Source organism: Protopterus annectens, chromosome 2.part1, assembly GCF_019279795.1.
Source record: "Protopterus annectens isolate FY-2018-M chromosome 2.part1, PAN1.0, whole genome shotgun sequence".
Lineage (NCBI taxonomy): Eukaryota > Metazoa > Chordata > Ceratodontiformes > Protopteridae > Protopterus > Protopterus annectens.
In genome coordinates this window covers 1193873985-1193901484 of record NC_056729.1, presented here as the reverse complement: position 1 = coordinate 1193901484, position 27500 = coordinate 1193873985, and the positions used below count along the sequence as shown (strand labels likewise).

The 27500-nt window shown below is 41.5% G+C and overlaps 2 protein-coding genes across 3 annotated transcripts in view; one reads left to right on the top strand and one right to left on the bottom strand.

Moving 5' to 3' along the window:
• FBXO16 (F-box protein 16) overlaps window positions 1-15703 on the bottom strand; it is an 872321-nt gene extending 856618 nt beyond the window's left edge. Inside the window, exon 1 of the mRNA XM_044062723.1 lies at window positions 15558-15703. The gene's annotated coding sequence lies outside the window, so the exon portion shown is untranslated. The remainder of the gene's footprint in view (window positions 1-15557) is intronic.
• Window positions 1-27500, top strand: part of FZD3 (frizzled class receptor 3) — a 639796-nt gene that overhangs the window by 161288 nt on the left and 451008 nt on the right. The gene's annotated exons all lie outside the window — the stretch shown is intronic.

Here is a 27500-nt window from a genome sequence, read left to right as displayed (position 1 = left end):
TCATATTAACATTAGAGGCTGATGTAGGTTTAGTTGTGACAGTACAGAGCCTTTTTGTTTGATTGTGTGAATTGGAGCATAGCACTCCCCACCTCCCCCGTATCACCATGGCAACTGTCTCCTTTGTGCATTCATTAAAAAATGGTATTCTGATGGTATTCTGGTAGGGGGGATGCTAGCCTTTGACCCCAGGCCTGTCACACCTCTAAGCTCAGCCTGGTTATTTTGTTCAGAGACCTTTTGGCAGGGGTTTCTATGGTTACCAAGATGGCAGTGTTTAAAAGAAGCACAAGAATGGAAACGCAAACAAAGGACTGGTTCATTTGAATTTAAAGAAAGGAAGATTACTTTCAAGCTTCTTTGTCTCCTGTTTAGCAGAAGTGAATGAAGTGTTACTTTTTGCAATAACATCGACTTCAGACAAAAGGAGCTGTGCAGGAAGTCTTTATAGTTGCATTTTTAATGTAATTTATCCAGTTTTGTACGTGCTAGGAGCTTCAGCATTAGCCAGGCTGGGATATATTCTAACAAAATTATAATGCTGTGGGGGGGGGGGGGGGGGGGGATGGTTGAGTATGCATCATATGTAGTCTGTGATGGGTAGTAGTAGCTGACAATAAGAGAAAACTGACTCTTCAGACTATCCATTCTTTTCCTTGAGTGTTTTATTATTTATTCATGTCCAAAGCACAGTAGGCCCCATAGGCCTTTTATTTATGATGTTCGGCGCACACTAGGCCCATAGACCTGTTGTAATGTGATACACTACTATATATTTTTTTATCTATGGTGCTGGTGGCATTGTTTAATTGTCGATGCAGCCCTCCACCACTCACTGTAGGTAAATTACATTTTGCCATACCCACTTGTGGGTGGCGGGGGCTCACTGTGAAATGCTGATTTTTTTTTCTTTTGTTTTAGGTTCTTTTACAGTTACTTTGAATGTATAAAGTGTATTTCTCATTGATAAAAATAGTCCCAGCTTGACTTTGGAGTACTGATTACTTTGCAGTTATATCCTTTGAAATAATTGATTTGTATAGTCATGTCAAGACTGTCAAATCCTGATTCCTTTGCAGTTAAAGCATTTTTTTTTAGTTGTCAGTGTTTTACACATGCAGTTAATTCCTTTAATGCAATACATCAAAAGGTAACAGTCTAAGACTGTGTTATATTTGGGAAGTGAAGAAGGTCTGCAGTATTCGTAAAGGCCCTTCCTTTTTGTGTATGCCTCTGTGTTTTACTGCTTTAGGTATTTACCTTACTGCACATTCATAGATTTTGGCATTGATTTATATTTTATGTGAAATGGCATCATTATTATTTTTATATGGATTCTTTTGTGTGTGTGTTGGTGTGTGTGTGTTGGTGTGTGTGTGTTGGTGTGTGTGTGTGTGTGTGTGTGTGTGTGTGTGTGTGTGTGTGTGTGTGTGTGTGTGTGTTGGTGGTTAACCTGGTATATAACTTCAGAGAGAAAAAAAAAAGCAAAATGTCTTATAATGGTCAGTGGAGAAGTGAGGAGGTATGCAGTAGAGTATAGATGGTTGAGGTCCTAAAAGTGAGGCTTTGCTGTTGTAGGGCAGAGTGCTGTAGTGTTTGTTTTTCTTTTTTTAACTTAATCAATTGTGTTGCTATTTCTTTGCAGGGATTGTCATTGCACAAAAGATCCATATAGAGGTGTGCATGAAAAATCAGTCCTTGTTTGTAATAGTTTATATGGGGTTTATGAGTACATACAGTAGATATAAAAAGTGTGCACAATAAATCATTTCAAAACTTTTCCACCTTTAATGTGACCTATAACCTGTACAACTGAATTGAAAAACAAATCTATTAGGGGAAAAAAATATAAAAATAAAAAACGTATAATAAGCTAGCTGCATAAGTGTGCAGGTTTCTTAAGTTGTATGGGGTGTGTGTCTTGTCAGTTTTGTTGTTAAAGGATGAAAAGTATGTTCATGTAGGAGTTTGAACACTTATGATCCTAGGGGTAGGTCTTCTCTTTAGTAAACTGGGAGTCAGTTAAGTTTTTTTAGTGTTATACAGTTGTGTTCATTTCTTGGGGAATGTGTAATAAATCTACAGATTTTAATTTCTAGTGTTTGAATTGTGTTGGAATTTTTAGTAGAGGCTGATGTAAAAGTGAGGCTGAATTAGAGTCGAGGGAGTAGGATTCCTTTACCTGTTGCAGATCTAGTGGAGTGTGAGAGAAAGGGGATGTCTTTTGTTCCCAGAAAAAGAGGATTAATAATATAATACAGAGACTTGGGGATTTGTGTTGATTTGTTTTTTGCTTGTCATTTAAAGGACCTTAAATACTTCTAGAATTACGTAAATAGATACAGTAATACCAGTGTGACTCTTGAAATATGTGAAACCGTATAATATAATACAGTGAATCAAGATGAGAAAGAATGTCTTTGATAAGTAGCTACAGTTTACTTTTGATTATGTCCTTCCTGAATTCAATACACCTGTCTGCTCCAGATGTTGTTCGAGTTTCACTGTTGCAGTCATTACATTTGTGTAATCTGCTGGCAGGTTGCCCTCAGTCGGCCTGATTAACAAAGTCGTGGGTCCTGCGTCGGGTGCTGTCACTTCTTCCATAACGTCAGGTCGTCAGGGGTATAAAACATGCATCCAACGCCATTACATCAGTCTTTCTTGCTGTGCGGTGCCCGAAGCAGAAGCAGTTCGCAAGTGCCGGTCGGCAGACTCCTGAAATTTTAGTTTTCGAGTTTCAGAACCGAAGTCTTCAACTTGAAGCTAAGTACCCGGTTGGGGAAACTTTTTCTTGCTCCTTAACAATGTCAGTAAAAGGTAATTGCATTACTTGTGGAAAGCAAATACCTCACAAAGATTTTCATTCATTCTGTATTCCTTGCCTAGGCTCTGACCACGACGTACCTTGCTGTTGGTTTTGTGCTTTATTTAATCAGCACACTATCAGTCGTCGGTACATTTTTGCCTCTAAATATTTCGGTTCTCGGTTTAATTATCCAGAAATGTCGTCGGTTAGCCATTCGACTACCGGGATTCCGAAAACTCGCAAAGATGAAGACAGAGACAGGCCGCCGAGGTCTAAAACTGTCGATGACGCTTCTCCTAAGCCAGTCGCCGGTACTCAGTGAGGCGCTTTCGCAGCCCCTGATGCCAGCTACTTCTGATTCACAGGCCTCTACTGAGACCCATTAGGAGTCTGGTATGTCGAGAGAGGCTTCACCTATGAAACCTGCGGATGTCTCTACCTTGGATGGGCCGGAGCTGCTGTGCAGGCACCAGCTTCTGAGGGTGTATTCAGGCCTACAGACTTGCATATTAAATCGACTCCACCTTCATTACTAAGGCCTAAATCTCGATTATATGTCTAAACAACCGATGCCCAGGCCACATGTTCAGGCCCCTATGCCTAAAAAACAAATAATCAAAATGGCCGAAGATCTAATTACTCTAATTAGGGGTAGTCACCCCCCCCCCTGTAAAAGGCCTAGGGCTGAGCTTGATTATGAATCTTCTGATCAAGTTTCTGTTTCTTCTGACTCTTTTAATGACCTGGATTTGTCCATACCTACTTATGAGGATTCAGATGCAGAGGATTCCATTCCCTCTGCTTCCCCTCCTGAGGATTTTTCTTTTGGGGAAACTTTACATACCTTAAGAGAGCATTTCCACTGGGAAAGTCAGGAATTTTCTGATTCAAAAAAGAGGCTTAGGGATTTCCTTCTTCTACCTCAGCATAGGCTCTTGACTATACCTCCTGTACTAGACATTGTTGATGATGTGTTTTCGGAATCCAGTATGGCCCATGATTCCCTGCTTCCGGCTCCTAGTAAACCTGACAGATACTACAGGGTTCCTGAGTCCCACAAGTTCCTTTTCAAAAATCCTGTTGCAGATCCAGAAACCATTTCTCAGGGGCCCAAGGGCATTAAGGCTTCTACTGCTAAAAATCCTACCCCTTCTGATAGAGACTCCAGGGCGCTGGATAGATGGGGTAAGAAGGTTTATACTTCTGCAACCTTGGCAGTCAGGGCTTTAAACTGCCAATTTCATATGTTAAAATATCAACAGCGTATTTGACTGCTTAAACAGAAAATGATGATGATTCCTGACTGTGTGGAAAATAAAGATTTACAGGATTTATTGCATTCTGCTGAACAAGTTGGAAAACATACTTTGCAATGTGGTTTTGATTCTTTAGAGGCCTCCTGCAGGGCTGCTGTTACTGGGTCTATGCTTAGGAGGCATGCTTGGCTTAAGGAGCAATCTTTGCCTGATCATGTTAAAGTGAAATTGTTGGATGCTCCTTTAAATCAGGACCCTCTGTTTGGCAATTAGGCTGAAGAAGTTCTAAAAAAAGATGGAAGATTAAAGCTAAATCTATGCAAACTGTTAAAAGATTTCTTACAAGTGCAACCTCCAAGATTTAGTAGGCACTGGCCTACTAAGAATTGGTCTTTTCCAGCTCCTTCCAGATCCTTTCAAGCCAAACCCAGACACTCCAAAAGCACCAGGTTTCAGTCCCAGGGGACTCTCAGAACTAAGTAATGGGGGGGCCTCCACTTCCAAATCTGGAGATAACAAGACACCCCCTATGGTAAACAGTCTCAATGACTTTCTTTTAAAATTACCAAGCACTTACATTTTAGCTGCCACTTTGGGGGGAAAGATTGCTGTTCATGCAAAGAACTGGGAACTCATAACCCAGGACAAATGGGTTTTAAATATAGTGTCCCAGGGATACAGATTTCATTTCCACACGTTGCCAACACCAAACAGGTGGCCAGACCTGCCCCCAAATCAGTGGGCAGAGGCTCAAAAACAAGTACTTTCCCTCTTAAACATGGGGGCTATTTAACCAGTACCAGAAGAGGAAAAGGGACAAGGTTTCTATTCCAGGCCTTTTCTGGTACCCAGAAAAGACGAATCATGGTGTCCAATTCTGGACCTGTGTACTCTAAACACCTTTCTGGGTATTCCAAAATTCAAGATGCTGACTCTTCACCAGTTACTTCTTATGCTAGGCAAAGATGCCTGGTTGGCAACTCTAGATTTAAAAGAAGCATACCTGCACATCCTAATCTGGGAATCTTGCAGAAGATACCTACGCTTCAAAGCAGGCTACTTGCATTATCAATTCTCTGCACTGCCCTCTGGCTTCTCTACTGCACCCAGGGTATTCATAAAGTGCCTGGCTCCAGTTATCGCATTTTGCAGGCAAAGAAATATTCGTATATATCCATACCTGGACGATTGTCTAATTCTGGCAGAAAACCAGGTCATACTTCTAAATCATCTAGTGTTTGTAAAAAGGCTTCTAACTTGTCTGGAATACACCATAAATGAAAATAAATCACAACTGGTACCCTCTCAACAGATTACATTCCTGTGTGCAAGCTTGAATACAACTGCCCAGATTGCTTTCCTCACGCCAGAGAAGCAAATTAATTTGCTAACTTACTTCAAACAAGTGGCCACAAAAACCCAGCTATATCTGCAAGACAAATACTGCAAGCCTTGAGGTTCATGGCCTCCTGCATTCTTCTAATTCCATATGCAAGACTGCATATGAGGAAACTACAGTGGTACTTAAAAAGTCTATGGAGTCAACATTGTCACAGCCTGGAAACAATGATTCCTATCATACCTTGCCAACGCCTGGAATTCCTATGGTGGGCAGAGGCTTGCCACCAAAACAAGGGACTGACATTCACACTACCCCCAGCCGCCCAGACCTAACGACAGATGCATCAGACTATGCATGGGGGGCTCACCTGGCAGGGAAGTGCATTCAGGGCAAATGGAACCCAAATCAAATGCACCTACATATCAATCAAAAAAGTTAGCTGTACAGAATGCTCTGACAGCCTTCAAGGACTACATTCTTCCAGGACAACTAATGGTAAAGACTGACAATAACACGGTTATGTGGTACATAAACAAGCAGGGGAGTACACATTCTTACCCCCTCTGCAGACTAGCCATGGTATTGTGGAACACAGCCTTGAGCTACCAAGTGCACCTACAAGCTCAATTCCTGCCAGGAAAATTGAATACACTGGCAGACGGACTAAGCAGAAATCTCATGGACCCACACGAGCAGAAACTGGAGCCACGGATTTTCAACATGTTGACAAGCAAGCAAATGGGGTAGCCCAGACATAGATCTATTTGCCCCCCCCCCCCCAAAAAAAAACTACCAGTTGGACAAGTTTTGCACAAGGACTCCCCACTAAGAAGCCTGGGAAAGTGGATGCTCTGTCTTTCAGCTGGAAAAACCCATCTGTCTATGCCTTTCCCCCTCTGCTCTCCATACTTCTGCTAAAAGTCAAACAGGACAAGCCAAGAATGATTTTGATTGCTCCAGACTGGCCATGCCAACACTGGTACCCACTCCTGTGCAGTGTGTTACAAATACCTCCATCACACCTGCCCCAGACCCCTTCCTTGCTGTCTCAGCAGGAGAACCAAATTCTGCAGCCTCACCATCCAACATTGAACCTTGCAGCCTGGCTAATCACTTAAATTCACCCTTATCACCCCTCAGCAAACCTGTGATGGATGTCATCTTGGAGGCGAGAAGGCCTAGTACTAGAAAATCTTATGCTGACTAATGGAAAAGATTCTTTGCCTGGAACCAATCTTTAGGGATGAGCACAGCAGCGCCCAATTTACCTCAGATTTTGCAATATTTAACTGAGATGCTTCACAAGGACCTGTCTTTTTGCTCTATTAAAATCCACGCTTCAGCTGTTTCAGCTCATTATAACCACCCCTCTTCTCTCATCCCCTGCTCCAGCAGTATCTCAGAGGGGCAAAGAACTTGAGACCACCTAGGAGAGCTTATACCCCTGCCTGGGACCTTAACTTTGTTTTGGAGAAGCTCACTCTACCTCCTTTCGAGCCAGCTGCTACTGCAGACTTAAAAGTTCTCTCTTGGAAAACAGCTTTCCTTTTAGCAATCACTTCAGCTAGAAGGATATCTGAATTACAGGCCCTTATGGCAGCGGAGCCTTTCACCATCTTTCATGCGGACAGGGTATCTCTGAGGACCATTCCATCCTTCATGCCCAAGGTGGTTTCCAGTGTGGCTTTTAATCAGTCCATTCATTTTCAACCTTCTTTCCCCATCCACAGAACAAAGGGGAATGGATTCTGCATTCCTTGGATGTACACAGACAACTTAGATTCTACTTGGACAGGACTAAATCTCAAAGAAAATCTGAACAATTGCTAGTAGCATTTGCTGCAGGGGCAGAGGGGAAGGCTATTTCAAACCAAACCATTTCTAAATGGATAAACCATTGCATTCATTTCTGCTATAAGCACCATGGAAAACCTATCCCCCAGGGGATCAGATCTCACTCCACCAAGGCTGCATCTTCGTCTGCAGCCTTTCTCAGAGGTGTTTCTACCAGGGATATTCTAGATGCTGCTACCCGGAGTTCTGTACGTACTTTCACAAAGCATCATCATTTACCAATTTTCTCTAAATCCAGAGCTGGCTTGCCACTGCTGTCTTGCAGGGCCTTATAGCTGGCCCTAATGCTGTATAAATTCCTCCTCCCAACCATTGCTTTGGGAATCTACCTAAATGTAATGACTGCAACAGTGAAATACGAAGAACATAGTACAGTTGTGTACACTTACCATAAATGTAGATGTTCGAGTGTATTCACTGATGCAGTCCTGGTTACCCTCCCTCCAACCACCTAATTTTCTCTGGCTATACCTCTACTTTCTTTTACTATGCTTAAAAGCCTTTTTGGTGTATTTGCTTTTGGTTGGAGGTATATTTTTGAGTTTTTAATTTTATTTGCTCCCCATTAGGGGGGCACCTGACATCTGGGGCAAGAAAAACTGATGTAATGGTGTCGGATGCATGTTTTATACCCTGACGACCTGACGTCATGGAAGAAGAGATAGCAACCGACGCAGGACCCAAGACTTTGTTAATCAGGCCGACTGAGGGCAACCTGCCAGCAGATTACCCAAATGTAATGACTGCAACAATGAATACACTCGAACGTCTACATTTATGTTAAGTGTACACAACTGTACTTTTTCTCTTATCTGCTGTTTTCCTTCTATTTTGCAGTTTCCTAGTTCTTGCCTGTATTTTTTGTTGTTTCTTGGACAGATGTTCTTCGTGGTTCACTGTTGCAGTCATTACATTTGGGTAATCCTGCTGGCAGGTTGGCCTCAGCTGGCCTGAATTCCAAAGTCTTGGGTCCTGCTTCGGCTGCTGTCGCCCCTTCCCTGACATCAGGTCGTCATGGGTATAAAAGAAGCAGTCAACGCCATTTCTTCAGATTTTCTTGCCATGCAGTGCCCGAAGCAAAAGCAGTTCGCAAGTGCCGGTCGGCCGACTCCTGAGATTTTCGTATTTGAGTTTCAGACCCGAAGTCTTCAATAAAGCTAAGTACCCCATTGGGGAAACTTTTTTCTTGCTCCAAACCGATGTCAGAAAAAGTTAATAATTGTATTTCTTGTGGAAAGCAAATACCTCATAAGGATTTTCATTCTTGCTGTATTCCTTGCCTAGGCCCTGATCACAACGTTACTGGTTGTCGGTTTTGTGCTAGATTTAACCAATGCGCTATTAAGCGTTGGTATGATTTTGCTTTAAACTTTTTTGGATGCCGGTTTAATTATCCTGAAATGTCGTCGGATAGCCATCAGACTACTGGAGTTTACAAAAAACGCAAAGAAAAGGATAGAGGAAAAACAACCGAGGCCCTAAACCGACAACAAAGATTCTCCTAAGCCAGTCGCCGGTTCTCAGTGAGGCGCTTTCGCAGCCCCTGACGCCTGCTACTTTAGAGTTGCAGGCCGCTACCGACTCCCATGTGGAGTTGGCCATGCCACTGGATACTCAAGGTATTGGAACCTCTGACGCTAATCCCTCAGATGGGTCCAGAGCCACTGAGCAGGTACCCGGCTACTGAGAGTGTATTCAGACCTAAACATCTTTACATTAAAACTACTTCAGCTTCAAAGGCAAAGACTAAAGCACCTTCTAAAGCAAGGAAACAAACTCAAGAGCCACGTGGACAGGCCTCTATGCCCAAAAAACAGATGCTCAAAATGGCCGAAGACTTGATTACCTTGATCACGGGTTCCCATCTCCCTCCTGATAAGAGGCCTAGGCAAGACACTGACTATGAATCTTCAGATCAGGTTTCTATTTCTTCTGATCAGGAATATTCTCTTCCCCCCCATGGGATTCTGATGCTAAAGAATCCATACCTTCAGCATCTCCTCCTGTGGACTATTCCTTTGGAGAAACCTTGCATACCATGAGGGAGCATTTCCACTGGGAGAGCCAAGATTTTTCAGAATCTAAACAGAGGCTCAGGGATTTTCTTTTACAACCTCCGCACAGGCCTCTAGCCATTCCACCTGTGTTAGACATTGTAGATGATGCGTTTTCGGGGTCTAGTCTGATCCATGACTCCTTACCCCCAGCTCCTGTTAAGCCTGACAGATAGATATTACAGGGTTCCTGACTCGCACAAATTTCTATTTAAAAACCCTGCTGCTGACCCAGAAACTATTTCACAGGGTCCAAAGGGAGTTAAGGCTTCCACTGCAAAAAACCCAAATCCCTCTGCCAGAGATTCAAGGGCACTGGATAGATGGGGAAAAAAGGTTTACACATCTGCAACTTTGGCTATAAGGGCCTTAAACTGTCAATTTCATATGCTTAAGTATCAGCAACATGTCATGGGATTACTTAAACAGAAAATGTTGTTAAATTCTGAATGTGCAAAAAACAAGGAAATGCAGGATTTATTGTATGAAGCAGAACAAGTTGGAAAACATACTTTGCAATGTGGTTTTGATTCATTAGAGGCCTCCTGCAGGGACGCAGTTATGGGTTCTGTAATTAGGAGGCATGCTTGGTTAAAGGAACAAAATCTGCCTGATCATGTTAAAGTTAAATTACTAGATGCACCTTTACAGCATGATACTTTGTTTGGTGTTAAGGCAGAAGAGGTGTTAAAGAAAATGGAGGACAAAGCTAAATCTATGCAAACTGTCAAAGATTTTTTTACAAGTACAGCCACCTAGGTTTAGTAGACACTGGCCTACAAGCAAATTGGTCCTTTCCTGTGTCAGACAGACTTCAAAGGGGCAGATCCAGACGCCCTAGGGGCAGATCCCAGGCGCAAGGTTCTTGTGGGCCCAAGCAATGGGATGCTTCTACCTCCAAAGCTGGAGAAGATAGATCACAAACATACAGAAAACAGTCCCAATGACTTCCCCCTACCTGCACCAAGCACTTATCTTCTGACAGCACCCTTAGGGGGAAAATTAGCACTTTTTGCTCAAAATTGGCACATCATAACCCAGGACAAGTGGCTTCTAAACATAGTGTCACAAGGCTACAAGTTCCATTTCTATACCCTGCCAAAGGCAAACGGCTGGCCAGATCTGCCAAAAAAATCAATGGCAGAGGCACAAAAACAAGTCTCATCCGTCATGGACATGGGGGCCATTCAACAAGTACCAGCGCAAGAGCAGGGACAAGGATTTTACTCAAGACTGTTCTTGGTACCCAGAAAGGACAAGGCCTGGAGGCCAATACTGGACCTATCTATTCTGAACACTTTCCTGGATATTCCAAAATTCAAAATGTTGACTTTGCAGCAGCTTCTGCCCATGCTGGGCAAGAATGCTTGGCTTGTGACTTTTGACCTAAAAGAGGCATACCTGCATGTTCCAATCAGACAATCATGCAGAAGATACCTAAGATTCAAGGCTGGTTCAATGCATTACCAATTCTCTGCACTGCCCTTTGGCTTATCTACTGCGCCCAGGGTCTTTACAAAGTGCCTGGCACCAGTAATTGCATTCTGCAGACAAAGAGGAATACAAATATATCCTTACTTGGACGACTGTCTCATTCAAACAGAGAACAAGGACATTCTTCTTCAACATCTGGCGTTTGTGAAAAGACTTCTAACATGCCTAGGGTACACAGTCAACAAAAAGAAATCAAAACTAGTACCCTCACAAGAGATAACATTCCTGGGTGCAAGCTTGAATACAACTGCCCAGATGGCTTATCTCACGCCAGACAAAGACAACTGACTACCTACTTCAAAATGTTGGCAACAAAGGCCAAGTTATCTGCAAGAAAAAATCTGCAGGCTTTGGGGCTCATGGCATCCTGCATCCTACTAATTCCATATGCAAGAATGCATATGAGGAAACTTCAATGGTACCTAAAAAGTGCTTGGACTCAACATTGCCACAGCCTGGGAACAATGATTACTCTCATTCCCTGCCTGCAACAGGAGTTTAGATGGTGGGCAAAGGCTTGTCACCAGAACACGGGACAGCCATTCACATTACCCCCAGCCAGGCAGATACTAACAACGGATGCATCAGATTATGCCTGAGGAGCCCACATGGCAGGAAGATGCATTCAGGCACATGGTCCTCAAACCAAATGCATCTACATATCAATCAAAAAGAGATGTTAGCTGTTCAAAATGCCCTGACAGCCTTCAAGGACCTACTTCATCTGGGACAACCACTGATGAAGACAGGCAACATCACGGTCATGTGGTATATAAACAAGCAGGGGGGCACACATTCTTACCCCCTTTGCAGACTAGCCATGACCTTGTGGGACACTGCTTTGACTTACCAAGTTTATCTGCAGACACAATTCCTGCCAGGAATGGAAAATACTCTGGCAGACGAACTAAGCAGAAACCTCATGGATCCCCAGGAATGGAAGCTGGATCCACAAGTCTTCAGCATGATAACAAGGAAATGGGGATGCCTAGACATAGATCTATTTGCCTCCCCTCTCAATTACCAACTAAAAAGATTCTGCACAAGGACTTATCACAGACAAGCATGGAAAGTGAACGCCCTATCTTTCAGGTGGAAAAACCTTTCAGTATATGCCTTTCCTCCACTACCTCTCCTCCCCAAGGTGCTCCTAAAGGTCAGACAGGAGAAGCCAAAGATGATCCTGATTGCCGCAGACTGGCCACGCCAGTACTGGTATCCATTACTAAGGAACTTATCTCTATACCTAGCTGGACCTTACCTCAAATACCTCGACTACTGTCCCAGCAAAACAATCAGATCATGCACAGCCAACTCAGAACATTAAACCTGGCAGCATGGCGGATAATGTAGTCGTACAAAAAACACCTCTCAGTAAAGCTGTGATGGATGTCATTCTGGAAGCCAGAAGGCCTGGTACTAGAAAGTCTTATGCTGGAAAATGGAAGAGATTCTGTGCCTGGAACCAGGCACAAGGAACTAATGCAGCGGTACCAAATATTACTCAGATTTTGCAATACTTGACTGAGATGCTGGGCAAAGACCTATCTTTTTCATCAATTAAAATTCATGCCTCTGCCATTTCGGCCCATTACAGTACAGTGCCACCACTTTTTTCTCACCCTTTATTAAGGCAGTACCTCAGAGGAGCCAAAAATTCAAGGCCCCCAAGGAGACTACCAATACCTGCATGGGACCTCAACTATGTCTTGGAAAAGCTTACCCTGCCTCCTTTTGAGCCAGCCGCTACTGCTGATATGAAGTTTTTATCTTGGAAAACAGCTCTGCTCTTAGCATTTACTTCTGCAAGACGAGCTTCAGAGCTACAGGCGCTCGTGGCTGTGGAACCTTTCATCATTTTTCATCCAGACCCAACATTTATGCCTAAAGTAGTGTCCAGTGTGGCTCTTAACCAAGCCATCCGTCTGCCAACCTTTTACCCAAATCCACAGAACAAGGGGGAGAGAATTCTGCATTCTTTGGACGTACACAGCTTAGATTCTACTTGGACAGAACCATAGCTTTCAGGAAGACAGAGCAATTACTAGTGGCATATGCTGCAGGATCACAAGGAAAGCCTACCTCAAAGCAGACTATTTCTAAGTCGTTAGGCCACTGCATTAATTTCTGCTACTTACACCATGGCAAGCCAGTGCCTAAGGGCATTAGGCCTCATTCCACCAGAGCTGCAGCCACCTCAGCAGCCTTTCTCAGGGGAGTACCAACCAGAGACATTTTAGAGGTGGCTACTTGGAGTTCAGTGCACACCTTTACAAAGCATTATCATCTGCCACTCTACTCTAAATCCAGGGCAGGCTTTGCCACTGCAGTTAGGGCCTCATAGCCGCTTCTAAAATTGATATTTGTGTATTTCTGAATATATATATATATATATATATATATATATATATATATATATATATAAGTTTGGGTACCCTTTTTTGGGGGCACCTGACATCTGGAGCAAGAAAAACTGAAGAAAATGGCATCGGCTGCTTCTTTTATACCCCTGACGACCTGATGTATGGGAAGGGGCGTACTGTCTCTCTCCTCCAGCTGAGGACTGTAATACTGAAAATTGTCATTTGTAGTGAGTTCACCACTGCCACTCGTAGTTTAGACCTATAACGAAGAGACTTCAGTATAATTTATGCATACAGGCATGGTCTGTCTCCCAGACCAGCTCAGAGACAACACAGTTGGAATAAACAGTGAGCACTTTGGCACTAAGATCTGCTTACTGTATGACCAAGCCTTCACAGTTTCCCATGCAAATATTGACCTCTGTTATGAAGAAAAGGGCTTATAAAGGATATCAAGACCCTTCTGTAGCATCTGGGATCAGCTGTTTAGCCATAGGACCTCTGTTCAAGCAGGTACATCTTTCAATATTGTAGAACCACATTGGCTGCTAAATCCTTAGCCCCTCCCTCCATGACTTCTCTTCTGAGCAGGTCTCATGTCCTGTTTTGATTTCTGCTGTATCATGAGTGGAATAAGTGTGGGACCCAACAGTATGTTATATTAGATCCCTCATCTCCAAGACGTCTGATGCCAAAGTGTGCCCTCCACTCCCCTGGTTCTAGATTTGCACAACAGAGAAGTGGTGGAGCTGGTATTTGTTGCACAGCAGAAGGTAGTTTGGCTGTGTGCTCCCTTAGGATTCCATACTAGAACTGCATCTCACAGAGCTGCCTTTCCCTTGAACTTCTCAACGTTTGTTCGACCCTTATTAGCCCCTCTTTGACAGTTCAAAATCCTAGTAGACTGGCATTGGGAGGTGCCTCACCAGCACTGAGTGCTGCCTTTTTTTGGTTATGGCAGCACCTATACTAAAGATACCTCTATTCTGCCTGCTCACCTGGCTAGCTTTACTCAGAGTACTTTTCTCCCACTCTTAAAACCACTTTGCGTCCCAATCTTTTGTACCTTATTGGTCCTCCTCATACTGAACTGATTTCCTAAACTCTTAGTTTTTCTCTCACACTCCACCACTAGCTGCAGTTCCTTTTGTGACCATTTATCGTCCTGCCCTTTTCTGTAATTTATCCTTTCATATATTATCATCAATTTTTAAGCTACATTACTAGTTGTCTGACTTTAAATTATTACTAGCCTCAAAAGCATCCCATTTTGATCTTTTCCCTGCAGCCATCACGCTATAAATACATTAACTGTTATTGCATTTTATTTTCTATTCAGTAATTAGCTAATTTATGTTACTTTCTTGTTTTCATGTAAAAATGCTATGTTTGTGTAAGAAGTATTTAAAAACATGTAAATAAGCTCATGTATAGATGTTTTTACTCTACAGTTATAAATGTGTATCGCATGTAACTTAAATGTGGAGCCTTTCTCCCCAGGCCTATGTTGAAAACTGGTTTTACCACTTGGACTTTTCCCAGTCAACAAAGACAAACCATAAATAAATAACAAGTGTTGCAAGCCTTTCTCAAAAAATTAATAAACAAACATCTGCATATTTTGTTTTGTTATAGCTTTTAAAAAAAATGAGCTAAATTTGAGACGTAGTAGTGACATATTTTTGCTCCTGAATACTAACGTAGTTTAGCCGACCTTTGCACACTTACAATGCTTGAGTTATTAGCTGAAGTACGCAATGGATATTATAATGTACTTGCAGTAATTGTCAGTGTAACACACAGAGAATGACTGTCTAGCCCCCCCTCCCCCCGTAACATATTGTACCACCTTAATGCTGGGTGCGCGTCATTTTCAAGATGTTTGACTCTGCCCATGTATGATGTCTAACATAACTGCCTGTCATACTGCACTTGCAGTTGGCTCTCAGTGTCGCATAGTGACCCTGCAGCAAACTCCCCACCCCCCAAAAAATTGCTACTTGATAAACATCGGGTCATTGACCAGGTAATAATGCTTTTATATGTGCATAGTAAAACATTGTGTGGTTTCACAGAATAACTTAGATGCCCTGTCTCCTCAAACTTATAATATTTTGATTATGTACATTTGTGTTGTCACTTATTAAATGAAGTAGAACTAAAAGTGTACTTGCATTTTATTCTTCAGTGTCACACACTGATTGTCCAGTGCCCCTCCCAAACACACACACACACACACACACACACACACACACACACACACACACACACACACACACACACACACACACACACACACACTAGTCAAAACTAGAATAGAGAAATACTTGAATCGTTTTTTTTTTCTTCTAACGCACACATGCAGACCATCTTATCATTGTATACCTGTATCTCTCCTGGGGGATCACTAATCCTCAGTGAAGCATAGGCTGTGAGGTCTTCACCACCTGTTGAATCGCACGGCGAATCACAGCACTGAAAATACCTTAGTCTGTCCATTACATGGACATGTCACACATCCTTAGAACTGAACCATATATGCAAATGATTTAAGGCCCATACTTGATTTTTTGCAAGCTCCTCCTCCTGTGCCTTTGCCAGACTTGTGATTTGCTCCTGGATAAGCTAACGTGCATTTCTGACTCTGTTCATTTAACTTTCGCCTGCAGCTTTTGCCAGCAATCTTAATATTGTTCCTGCTTTTCCATCCTTCTCTACTCCAGTGGTGTTTATTTCCTGTTGACGGAATCTTTCACAAAAATTTGTTTCCTTCTCCTTTCGTGTATCACGTGTCCTTCTTGCTAGTCTCCTCGGTGGAAGTTTCCAGCGTCCTACTCTTGTTTCTTTATAGAGAAACGGGTCTGTGTCATCACAGCACATCAGTTAAGAGGAACAATTAGAGAGAGAGGGAGGGGGCAACTTTGTTGCAACACCCTTGTTAGGCATAAGTGGTTAAGGTGCTCTTTATTCTTGTAAAAATCGGGAACAGTGGTGGTGGCTTTGTAATAGCTGATAGCTGGTAATATTGTAATTGGGAATGGCTGGCATACCAACAACAGGTTCATAGTTACTAGGTGTCTTATTCAAAGCAGACACAAGTGCAGCACCCCCACTGTTCCTTAAAGTACACCACAGTATCTCCATCAGCATGGTGAGGGAGCAGAACCCACGCCCTTCTACACCAAAGACAAGTATACTACCTGCTGTGCTATTAACACTGCCTTCAAAATGAATATGCACAAACACTGATGGTTATTTGGTAAAGAAAGCAGTTGCATATTGAAAACAGATTTAGCATGAGCAACAGTAAACTTCACTTCCCTTGAAACTCACAGTTCCTTAAAAAATGCACTGAAACTCTTAAGTAACCTGGTAGTTAGTTTAGAGGATTTAGGCTCTTGTTTCCTGTAACTAAACTGCAGGTTTGGAACCTGAGCGAGTTAATTAACTAACCTGCCATGCCTAAGTAGGGCATTTTATACACACACACACACACACACACACACACACACACACACACACACACAGGCGCGTGCGCACCCCTGCCCCTTACAGAATGGCAGATACATCTCCATATGTCCCATGAATGAACGTCCATCTCTTTAAAAAGAAAGGAATCCAAGCAACTTTAAATTCCACATGGGCAGAAAAGAAGCAGCAGCCACAGCAATAAAAATATGAATTAATCGACTCGCACTGCTTCTCAGGAATGTAGACATGCATACATCAACTCACTTTTATTTGCAGAGTGCATTCTTAAAGAAGAAAGCTGTTAAAAACGACATAATTTTTTTAAATTAAAAATTAAATGTAGTGGCAGCCCCCTGGACAGCAGGTCCCCCCAGCTAATGGATCCTAGGTCGTCTAGTACTGTGATCCAACTGTGGCGGGGCCCATGACTTGAAAACCACCCCAGGGCCCAAGGTACAGCCAATCTACCACTGGTCTCGCACCAAGTTCTGCTAACTGCACATCATTTGCAGGTGTTAACTGCTAGGCTTTATTTGCTAGCATTTCCTCTGTACTGGGTGAAAGGTAGCATAGTGTTTAGTACTGCTGCATTTGGGCCCCATCACCATTATTTAACTCTGGCCAACGGATGCTGTCTATGTTTTCTTCATGTTCTAGCAGGCTTTTTCCAGACTCTCCACTTATGTTTTTCCTTCCTTTATTAGCTACTCTATTGAATTGTGTTGAGGTTTTTACTGTGCAGCTTTCTCCAGAGTCTTTCTTGTAAAGATTGGGTCAGTGAGATTCGTCTAGTTCATTAAATAAATGGTTACAGAAGAAAGAACGAAAAATTTAGCCACTGGTAAGTTCTTCATCTCTGATGCTTTATTCTGCAGAGGCAACATTTGCACAGTTTATGTGCTGATGCCTGTACCTGCCACATATCAGGAACAAATACTTTAAACTGTAATTCCAAAAAGGTAAAGTAAAAGAAGCTTAGCCGGAAGGATTCAAGATGCTTTGAAGATTCCCCTTCCCCCATTGAGAAAATACGCTGTTAGAATTAGCCTTTGTCTCTGTTTTAATACTATGTTAATAGTCATCTGGATTCATATGTGCTTCCTGCATTGCATAGCGCGTACAGAATGAAGAGCTTCTTCACCTTGTTATAGCAGCATCAAGATTATAGACTTGAGCAACATGGTATGCTGTCAGTGTGTTGCAGAGGAATATGTGTGGTGTACCTGCTGTTCAGTGCTGCCATCACAGTGAGTGTCTCGAATAAGAGATGGTATGAGACAGTTTGGTAGCTGTATATTCTAGAGGGAGGTGCGCACAGCATGGTAGTTTGTGTTACTGATCTACAGCTTGGTGTTCTCTTTGTGTCATCTGCACACTGACTGGCACATGTTGGATATGGTACTAGTTAACTGGGTGGCTGTAGCTTAATGAGGAGAGGTATGGGAGGCACCTGCATCTGGTACATTCTGGAAGGTGTATGGTGCAGACTTTTTTCCTTGAGAGGATAGTGCAGTACAGTATGAAGGATGCCTAGCTGGGCAGAATGTGCTGTGTGTATATGGGGAAGGTACTGCACCATATCTCCTGATACTGGGATTATGCACAGTAAATACAGGGTACATCCTGCAACTCACTTTATACCCTGTTTGAACAGTGGGCAGTATCTACATGAAGGTGTCCTGTTTGGTTGGAGTGAAAGTGCTGTGAGATCTTTTACATCCACCTGAGCTACAGCCAATTCAACCATACAGGACCTTTGTTTAATGTCTCATTTGAAGGATGACATACTGAAGAATGCAGCACCCCCCTTTATGCTGCACTGCTGTGTCAGCAATCCATCTATGTAATGTGTGAATATAAGTCACAGCCTTTTACACCAAAGGCGAGTGTGCTATCTGTTGCATAACTGATTTGTAAATCTCTCACTGAAGACATTTTACTAAATTTGGATAAAACCTAACTAACATGGATAGTGATTGTGGACCTTCCCAATGCCTTTGAGTTGAAAAACCACAACCTACTAACTTGGACACTGATCTAAATGAAAAGGCTTTTGAATAGTTTAGACACTTTCTTACAGATGCCTTTAAGTTGAAATAGTGTCCTTCCTCTCCCAAAAAACAAAACTAGATCAGAACATTTGTATTTTTTTCCATATACATCAGTTTAAATCTCCAAAACATGCCTATAATATTGTATGGAGACATAGTAAGTTTACAAGTCTAACCACTACACTGAAATTATGAAAAGGTTGTTAAAAAGACATACACGTGCTAAAAGCTTGGCTTACAGAAAAATACTTATTCTCAATTTTACAAAAACAAAAGACATATTATTTGGAACCTCACAAAAGCTAGTATCTGTATACTGCGGAAATGCAGATTAATCCATCGCTTCATTGAAACTGCTAACACCCTCTGATACCTTGGCATCTGGTTAGAACAAACACTAAATTTCCAACCATATATAGAGATGACTAGGATAAAAGTAAGCTGATTCCTTTTCTGGATATGGAAATATTTCATTTCCTATTCCTAGAAAAAAGAACAGCCATTGTATATGGACTCCACTCATTGTACCAGCATCACAGAAAAAAATGCAAGTTAACTGACAACAAAATCTGTCCATTCATAACTCTATCCCCAAAGCAGTATTTTATTTATGGGTAACTGTTTCCCAGTAAATCGGCAAGCAGACCTTCTCCTTTCTTTCTGCAAACTCAAAAAAAAAAAAAAAAAAAATTCAACCACTCTGAGTAGACTACTAGTCAGAAATCCAACGGTTACTTCTTTCATGTACTGCAACACCCTCTCTGTACAGACTCCATAAATAAATAAACTTACTGTCAGTGACCACAATTTCTCCATCCTATCTTTCTTATTCTGGGAATCTCTCCCTGTATTCCTTAAAAACAGCAGTTTCATCAGCATATCCAGGGAGTTTTATAGGTTCATAAGAGGTTACTAGGCTAGCGGCCCTAGAGCCTTTACAAGCCTAACCATGTTAATCCCAAGTATCCCCATTTATTTTCTTTTAGGGTAGTTCTCAGAATGAATTTATGACCAGAGTGGGTCTGTGATCAACAACAGCTACCCCTGTCCACGAGGGACATGGGTGCCCCCAGGGTCGAATTTGTGGTCTCCCATCCAATTATTTAAGTTACATTTGAACATGGTCATAGAGGAGCTCTGTTTTACATGAATAGGAAGTCCATTCCATAGAAGCGATATCTGTCTCTAAAGCATATTTTATTTATCTCACAAGCTAGGTTGTGATCTCTAGAGCAAGTGACTCGTGTGCCATTTGACTTGCGGATGTGCAGCATTTCCATTAGGGCAGGGTCGGAGATTGGCCCGATAAGTCAGTCACAAGTCACCTCTCAGCAGCCTATCATATGTAGAGTAAACTGACAGGGCTTTCAGCCTGTTCACGTAGGTCAGAAAATCATTCCATGCAAACGTTTTCATAGCAATAACCCACCGTAATCCTCCTACCCATCACATCCATCTTAGATGCACAACCTACACTCCACATCCAACTTAGCTGCACAGCCTACTCAACACATCCATCTTAGATGCATGGGCTACTCAACACATCCATCTTAGATGCATGGGCTACTCAACACATCCATCTTAGATGCATGGGCTACTCAACACATCCATGTTAGATGCATGAGCTACTCAACACATCCATGTTAGATGCATGAGCTACTCAACACATCCATCTTAGATGCATGGGCTACTCAACACATCCATCTTAGATGCATGGGCTACTCAACACATCCATCTTAGATGCATGGGCTACTCAACACATCCATCTTAGATGCATGAGCTGCTCAACACATCCGTCTTAGATGCATGAGCTACTCAACACATCCATCCTAGGTTGTGATCTCTAGAGCAAGTGTCTCCTGTGCCATTTGACCTGAGGATGTGCAGCATCCATCTTAGATGCATGGGCTACTCAACACATCCATCTTAGATGCATGGGCTACTCAACACATCCATGTTAGATGCATGGGCTACTCAACACGTCCGTCTTAGATGCATGGGCTACTCAACACATCCGTCTTAGATGCATGGGCTACTCAACACGTCTGTCTTAGATGCACGGCCTAGTCTCCACGTCCATCTTATATGCACGGCCTACTTTCCACGTCCATCTTAGATGCACGGCCTACTTTCCACGTCCATCTTAGATGCACAGCCTACTCAATATGTCCATCTTAGATGCACAGCTTACTCTCCACATCCATTTCAGAGGCATATAATTTTAATTTCTCAGTCACCCACCTTCAGTTCCAGAGCATGCAAAATATGATGAATAAAAGATAACCTCTACCTCCCAAATATGCAACTATGCTTTTAAGGGCAAATACAGATAAATTCATCTATTAATGTGGTTCTCATCACCAGCGTTTCTTTGCCTGAAGACCACTAAATAGTCTCTCAACAAAAAATACTGTTACCATATTCTTCATGACATGTTCTTTGTGTTATTGTATACGCTTGCAATTATTTCATGTAATCTTTTTTTGTTAGATTGCACTCAACAGGAAACAATGTTACGATTCTTCTTCTTGATGTACAATCTTTATTTTTGCTACATTGCTGACTAACCGTTGCTGTATAAACTTCTCTCATACTTGCTTCTGTATGTATCCTGTAGTTTTCTTGATGTACAGTTTTTCTGCTTGTTAGTTTTTAAATGTTAAACTAATAGTATCTCTCATTGAGTTTGTACTTGTGGGCTGAGTCTGAAAATGATCCATTCGGACCAGTATTCTACCCTGGTAACAAATATAAATAAATAACTAGGGAAGCCAGTTCAAGGAAACCTGTCATGATGTCATGAGGAGGTGGGAGCAGCAAATGGAAACTGAGCATAAAGAGGACAGTGGTGCTAGTAAGTTGGGATATGCATTTCTGAGGCATTTTGGGAATTGTACAATAAAAGGTAATCAGTATTCCAAAATGTGCACGCTAGTTATTCAGCATGCCTGCTAAAAATCGAGCATATCCCAATAGAAAAAAGTCTCACTGCTTAAGTCTTCCTGAGTGGCCAGCTTAATATTGGGTGTCTGAAGAAGTTTTTAAAGTTTAAAAATGAAAGCGCTAACATTGTATTAAACGTGGTTTGAATATTAAGTTCGGCTGTGTTGTTGTTCTTTGGACTCTGCTTTTGCTTTTTGTTTTTATATCCAGCTTTCTATTGGAATATGCTCCTTAATGGTATCCATAAGATATTTTAAAGAGACACATTGCAAAATAATAGAAAAATCAGGGGAGTTCTGCAAAATTGTAAATAGTTGAGAAGCTTGGTTACCGACAGTATGACCAATAGTACTGCTGGTAACCATTTCTCTCAATTAGCCACAGTTTTGCAGAACACCCCTGATTTTCCTCATATTTTTGCCACATCCCTTGTAAAAGTCTTATTTTTCAACATAAACTTTTAAAAACATAAAGCGATCGCTGTCGACCCTTCTGGCTTTTTTCGATTAGGGGTTGCCACAGCGGATCACCTGTCCACTCATGATTGGCAGTAGAGTTTTACGGTGTCGAGTTGCCAGCCCAGCGCCCAACCTTCCACAGAAGGCACACACACACGCACACACACATGCACTCATGCCTAGGGCCAATTTAGAGTGTCCAATCCACCTACAGCATGTCTTTGGGATTTGGGAGGAAACTGGAGCACCTGGAGGAAACCCACGTGACCACAGGGAGGACATGCAAACTGCGTAGAGAAGGCACCCCAGCCGAGGATCGAACTGGAGAACCACTTGCTGTGAGGCAACAACGCTAATCTCTGTCGACCCTATTGCACTGTATTGATGTACTGTGCAAGTGTGCAGACGTGTGTCTTGGGTTTGCACAGTACATCACTACGGAGTAGAGGAAGTGGACGAACACTAAACTGCTGCTAAACATGAAAGTATTCAAGAAAGGTAAGCAAAGTCTTTCCTAAATAATTTCATTGTATAATAACAGTAATCCACGACTGAGTGTGCATATCCCAGGATTTAGCCATGGTTGGCTTTGTTTGATCACTTGGGCTTCTTAGTAGAAAACACAACTAAATGTAAAAACACGACTTTTAAGCTGTTGCAGCGCCATCTGACCTAGCTATCTTCTGTTACTCTTGCCATCCGTGTCAGGCGAAGAAAGCTTATTATGATGGCTGTACTGAGAGTTTACAACATAATGCTGTTTAAGACTTTAGCATTATCTGTATGTTTAAGTATGTCTGTGTGAAATTGGATTCAGCATGTTTCTGGCATCAGGTTTTTTTAAGGTCCATCTTAGTTCTGTCCATCTTTTTCATTGTTTTTTTATCCTTATTTGCCTTTCACCTAGGAGAGGGTTAATTTTAAGCAGTTTGAAGGCTGACATCTTAGCTGTTCTGTTATTGCTAAACGTGTTGACTATTTCTCTCTTTTTAAGATGTACAACTTCATAAGTTTATTTTTGCACTTTGAGAGGGGAGTCTCATTTGGTTCTAGAAATTTATTGTTACAAATCTGCAAGGATACCTTCTTCTACTAACAACAACAAATCTGCAAGGATACCTTCTTCTACTAACAACAGTAAGAACCATCATGTGTTAGAATTCAAAACCACTGAAGCAGATTCCAAGATGTGAAATTGTCATGTCTACCGGTATCTGAAGCAAATAAAAACACCCAGTTAGTTGGTAGTTAGCCATTAAATTCCATGAACCCACCTAATGTCAGTTGTTGTTTAGACAACTTTCTCTTCACATTAAAGAGGGGAAAGGCATTTTTGTAGGAAAATTCACACCAGAATGAGGCCATATAAAAGCCAAGATTAGTGGATTAATCACAGGCTATAAAACTGACAGTGAAATATGTAGAGTAAACGCACACTCCCAGATTTGACTCGTTTGGAGACATCCACATCTGCAGGATGAGACCATATTTATTGTAGAAGTATTGCATGTCTGTGCTCTTGTAGAGAGATTACTTTGAAATGTGCTTTATATACAGATACAGTGTAAGATCTAGTGTGTTTTATGTCTTTATTGATTTATTAACCAGGTGGGTGGGCTAATCCATTGACCTATTTTAGCCACGGCACATGCAGTGAGGCAACAAAACATAAGCAATTTTATTTTTGCAAAATCTTACTTTACAGTAATATAGTGCTACAACAGAGAAAAGTCAGCCTCTGCATGCAAAAGTTATAGAAACAATTATGCAAAGTTTTAAGTGTTACAAGGATTATATTTTCAGCACAAATTTAGTCAGAAATTAGTATAAGATTTACAGAAATTATACCATATTACTAGAATTTACAAATATACTGCGAAGGTTGATTAAAACAAAGTGCAACTATGTATATATATTTACTAGTTCAAACCGCTTTAACTATTATGATGTACTTGCCTTCAATATTACCTGTGTACTGGGAAGATGGCAGGGCCAGGTGAAGAGTGTGAAAGATGTAAAATAGACCTTGTCAATAAAGCACAAGCTGGTGTAGGATTTTAAATATGTTCTGGAAGCTTTTTCCTAAATCTAGGATACTTTTTTGCTTTACACATTCTGTTATGCAAATTATTCCAAATCACAGGTGCAACCTCCGACAGACTTGTTTCTCTTACTACTTTGAGGAATTGTAGTCTTTGCAGAGTAACTGATTTATCATTTTCACTGCAGAGGTTGCTAGGTAAAGAAAGGAAATACATTTTTTTTGTGGGGGGGGCACCTCATAGAATAACTTGCAAATGAGTGAAGAAAGAGAATAATGGTGGCTTAGGCATTTATTAGTAACCAGTTGGGCTTCTTGAAGGTAAGACAGTGATAGTCATTTTAGGGGACAAATGAATAAGTGTTAATGGTTGCATGTAGTGTGTGTATTTTAGGAAGATCCAGTTAGGGAAGGGCATATTCTAGTCTGGCAGTAGCAGATATGGCCAGACTTCTTCAGGATGGTTGGTTAGACATAAAAATTGTTAACCCATTCATAGAGTTCCTCCTGTTCAGAATAAAGTCTGCCACTACCTCTTCAGGAACCTGCCATTTGGTCTCACCTGAACAGTAGTGGTAGCTTATTTCTACCTGCATGGCATCAGATTCTTCCCATACATGATACATTCCATGGACAAGTGACATCCAGCACGGGAATTTCATGATACATACCATGGACAGTGACATCCAGCATGGGGATTTCATGATACATTCCATGGACAGTGACATCCAGCATGGGGATTTCATGATACATTCCATGGACAGTGACATCCAGCATGGGGATTTCATGATACATTCCATGGACAGTGACATCCAGCATGGGGATTTCATGATACATTCCATGGACAGTGACATCCAGCATGGGGATTTCATGATACATTCCATGGACAGTGACATCCAGCATGGGGATTTCATGATACATTCCATGGACAGTGACATCCAGCACAGGGATGTCCTGATCCCATTACTTCCCCTGGCTGGGGGGGATCACAACCAGTCTGAAAAAGTCACATCTCAGTCCTACAAAAGAGGTTTTGTTCACCGGCACCAAAATCGATGAGAACCTGCCAAGTCTGTTTGCCTTTTTAACCGTACACGAAGCATACTAAAAGACGTTTTATCACTAAAATGAAAAAGGCTGGTGTTAGCAGACCTTTGTCTTTCAGTGCTAAAGCTCATGGCAGTCATGTTACTTGGAACATTATCCTGTTTGCTTGGTCAGAAACCAAAAAATTAAGGAGCGAGAGACAGGGTGCAAGGTTAGGGAAGGTTGCAAAGGTAACTTGGGGAAAATCATACGGCTGAGCATGTGCTACTGAATTCTCATTTGTTTCTATATGTTTGGATGGTCTGTTTCTACACTTATCTTAATCAGTTCGGTCTGAGCAGTTTTTTTTTTTTTTTTTTAGCAACTTCGTCTTGATTGTTTATAAAGGAAGCATATTACTGATGTATCCATGAAAAGTTCTTTGATTACACACTGTAAGTGACATATTGTTGTGTGTCTTTGTTGTAGAAATTCCATACCTACAATCTGTGTGGGTCATTGTATGACTCCATACCTACAATCTGTGTGGGTCATTGTATGACAGTTAACTTAAGCATTTTCATGAAGTAGCTGGTACCTCATTAACAAATGTTAAAATAATAAGCTATGCATTAAAAATTTGTAGAACACACCCTGTAAGTGCATAATTTTCCTTTACTAATTGTCAGTAGCTTACTTGCGGAATAGATGTCTTTCAGCAATGTATTTTCTGTGACTTTTTGATTCATGTGTTACACTGCAATTTGAAAAAGTACATCTGTGTGGGCTAGGGGCACTTCTATGCAAAATGTTTAATGGTACATGGATAACCCTCTGATCGTGTGTTACATAAGTAAAACTGATACTTTGCATACAGATATGTTCCTAAACTCCCAAGTCCTAAACTGACATAGTTGTACTTGATAGTTCTAAATGTGTTATTGACATAGATATAGATAAGATATTGGCTGGGATTGATAGACGAATAGTGCATAGAGTGGCACCAGTTAGCATGTGTAGTGGCAATGCACAGGGTGTGGTTGATCCCCAGACAATGCCAATACATGTCTGATTAGCTTTGAGCTGTCTGTTATAGCAAACTTCTCAAAATGTTAGTGCTATGCAGGTGTGCAGAGCTTATCTGTTAATCACAGCCTTACTTGGTGTTTGAAGACTGGAGCATGGAATGTGTAGATGCAATGTGCATGTTGTGGTTAGTGTTAGGGTACTTTTTAAAAGTGTTTTTGCCTATAGTACCACATCTAATCTAATCCCTTTCAGGTGTTTAACATTTTTGTAATTCACAATGACTTTAAGAGATGAAATTATGTCCCTTTCTGCCTTCATTATTTTAAAAATTGTATTACTGCTACAGCATGGCAAAGCAACCAACCTTTGTATCGCAGGAAGTAAGTTTTATTTATTTATTTAATTCATTGACTGACTGCATTTGTTTCACAACTGGGATAGTGAAGCAGAATCCATCCCTAACCCTATTTAAGTGAAACCTTCACCAGTGTATAGGAAATCAGAAATTCACCCTGTGTCTGACCCCCCCCATGTCTTTGCTAGACAGAGGCAGGCAGTATGCCAAACTAACATACCCACCTTTAGAAACTTCCTAAGTAACATACCCCCCCAATAAATGCCCATGATACATAAGGACACAATTGCTGTGTTTTTTTTTCAGCTAGGCTTATAAAGGTCCTGGTGGTCATTAGCCTGATATATAGCTATGAACCTATGACAGTAGGGCATCTGGCACATATTTCTTTAAATGAAGTGAGAAACAGTGCAGTGGATGAGGAGGATTTTTATTAAATAATTGGCATTATTAAATAATTGACTAACTTTGGGTGGCATGATGCCAGGGAATCTTCTTGTGCTAGGCTTATATAGGCTCCAGGGCCGTTAGCCTAGTACACACCTATGAACCTATGTTGAGGACAATAGGTGCAGATTCATTTCACTTAAATGACAGACTTCTCAAATATTTTTTAATTGTTTCATTCCTGTTTTAATAAAAAAAAAAAACATCCACATGTTACACACCTCTGCATGTAGTGCATGGATAGGCATCTGGAGAAGCTAAATATTGCTAACTGTGTAAGCAGCTTGATTTTTTTTAAGTTAACCTAATTGTTGCTACTTTGTAACAAGCCATAATAATCCAAAGGTGAGTGCCTCTCATTTGTTTTTGTTTCATTGGTTGCACTTGTTTACCAGAAAAGTCTGACTGTGCTATAAGAGACCCCTTTTCAGAGGAGGCACAGCGAGAAAGGATCCAGCATTGTTGATGCAAGTGTAAAAACCACTCACTGCACATAAAAAGGGACTA